The sequence below is a fragment of the Pongo pygmaeus genome, chromosome 19 (genome assembly GCF_028885625.2).
Source record: "Pongo pygmaeus isolate AG05252 chromosome 19, NHGRI_mPonPyg2-v2.0_pri, whole genome shotgun sequence".
NCBI lineage: Eukaryota > Metazoa > Chordata > Mammalia > Primates > Hominidae > Pongo > Pongo pygmaeus.
This window is the reverse complement of record NC_072392.2, coordinates 77,140,516-77,142,924: the sequence shown is the minus strand read 5'-3', so window position 1 is coordinate 77,142,924 and position 2,409 is coordinate 77,140,516. Positions and strand designations below refer to the sequence as shown.

Sequence of the window (2,409 nt, the reverse complement as noted above, 5' to 3'; positions counted from 1 at the left end):
CCCGGGCTGGAGTGCTGTGGCATGATCACAGCTTACTGCAGCCTCAACCTCCTGGGCTCAAGCAATCTTTCCACCCCAGCTTCCCGAGTAGCCAGGACTACAGGCATGTGCCACTATGCCCAGCTAATTTTTTTTTTTTTTTTTTTTAAGACAGAGTCTTGCTCTGTCGCCCAGGCTAGAGTGCAGTGGCGTGATCTCAGCTCACTGCAGCCTCCACCTCCTGGGTTGAAGTGATTGTCCTGCCTCAGCCTCCCCAGTAGCTGGGACTACAGGCGCACACCACCACGCCCAGCTAATTTTTTTGTATTTTTGGAGACAGCGTTTCACCATGTTAGCCAGGCTAGTCTTGAACTCCTGACCTCAGGTGGTCTGCCCGCCTTGGCTTCCCAAGGTGCTCAGATTGCAGGCATGAGCCACCATGCTCTGCCAAGCATGACTAGATTCCGTCAAGCCTGAGTTATGTCAGATTTTACTTTTGCCCCTAACTAGCAGTATGACTTGGAAACTTAACTAGCTTTGTCAAACATTGGCTTCCTCATCTGTAAAATCAGAGTCCCTGGCTGGGCACAGTGGCTCACGCCTGTAAATCCCAGCACTTTGGGAGGTTGAGGTGGGAGGATCGCTTGAATCCAGGAGTTGGAGACCAGCCTGGGCAACACAGCGAAACCCTATCTCTACAAAAAATACAAAAATTAGTGGGGTTTGGTGGCACATACGTGTAGTCCCAGCTACTCGGGAGGCTGAGGTGGGAGGATCACCTGAGCCTGGGAGGTCGAGGCTGTGGTGGCCTGTGATCGCACCACTGCACTTCAGTCTAGGTGACAGAGTGAGATCTTGTCTCAAAAAAAAAAAAGAGTTCCTTTCCTCAGTTGAGGATTAAATGAAGCCTTTAATGAGATGCCTGGCCCTTCTGTGTGGCCGTTACTATTCTCTTAAGAGTTCACTGGGCAGGGCTAGCGAGCACTCTGGGAAACCTGGACAGGACTTTTGGGCTCCTAGAGCAAGGCAGAGGTACTAGGTGCAAATACTGTGTTCCAGGAGATGCTGGGCACCCCTCAAATGCCAGGATGAAGTGTTTTGACCTTTGGCCTAGTGAGAAGAAAAAGCATTCCCTTCCTTTGTGCCTAAGACAAGACCTGGGTGAATTATAGATGATGGCAGATTTCTCAGGCAGGCAGTATAGAATGAAGGAGGAGACACCTGACTCCTATCCGAACTGAGGGAGGGCCCCAAGGGGCCTCAAGCTGCCATTCTGACGATACAGAGCAGGTTGTGGGTCTCCAGAAGGAAGTGAGGAAAGAGGCTGGGGGTGAGCCGTGCTCCCCTGGATGCAAGGCCATAAGGCTGGGGATTTCCTACATGCTCACATCTGTCCCACATGCTCACCCTTGGGGCTGCGGCTTCCCTGAGAGCTGGTCCTGCTGCTGCTCGTGAGGGCAGAGCTCTGGCAGGAGGCCAGACAGGCAGGAAACTAGAGCCCAGATTCTTTCCACTGCCATTCCTGGGCTGGGGCTGCACTCAGGTGCACTCAGGTTCAGGTGTTGCCAGGAACACAGGTGAGTGCATTGGACTTTCACAGCCTGAGGCCCTATCCTCAGTGGCCAGACAGGGCCAGGATCTAGTTGATGCTCTGGCCTCTGGCAGAACGGGAGCTCCACAGACGTTGGCTGCATCAGAGCAATTGAGTGCATGTTTGGGGGCCGGGGAAGGCAGAGTTTCTCCTGGGTCCCTCTAGAAAGTCAGTGAGAAGCCTGTACTCTCAGGGATCATTGCTGTAGTTACGAGATAAGCTTCTTTGAACATGCAGAGCAGTGGTAACTATGAGGAGGCGCAGTGTCTCCTGAGCGTGACTCTGGCTGTTGGTGTGGCTTTGCTGCAGCTGCCGTGTGCCATTGATAATCCTGCTCCTCTTCCTTCGGGAAAGTAAGAGGGAGAGAACAGTGTGAGTGGGGGTGTAAGTCAGTGAGCTGCAGTGTGGGGTGGGAGGAAGGAGGTGCAGAGGATTACAGGCCATCTTCCCTGATTGCTCCTCATCCAGCAGGAAGAAGGAATGAGAGGTGGTTAAGGGAGGGGGATCCGAATACTGGGGTCTCAGGCCAAGAGGGTTCTTGCCAGAAGTTTAGGTAACATTTAAAATCATGGGAGATGGAGACAGGGTGTCTTTGAGATGATGTTTGGGCACCCAGCAAATGGTGAAACCCCTGAATGGCATCTACTTGTGTTTTTCTCCCCTAGCATCACTGTGCTTGCCAGGGTCCCAGGCGGAGGAGTGAGGCCTGAAGGTCTCAGCAGCCATGAGTGCTTGATGCCATCCTCACCCCAGCCCTTCATGGAGCAAGGACGGGGTGGGTGTGGCCACACCTCCCTCACAATGGCTATAGTCATAGTGGTGGCATCGGTCTTCCTTAG

General features: G+C 53.2%; 1 pseudogene; it reads left to right on the top strand.

Annotated features, from left to right (window-relative positions):
- Positions 1–1,747: 1,747 nt before the first annotated feature.
- Positions 1,748–1,951, top strand: LOC129018582 (small nucleolar RNA U3; annotated as a pseudogene).
- The last annotated feature ends 458 nt before the right edge of the window (positions 1,952–2,409 follow it).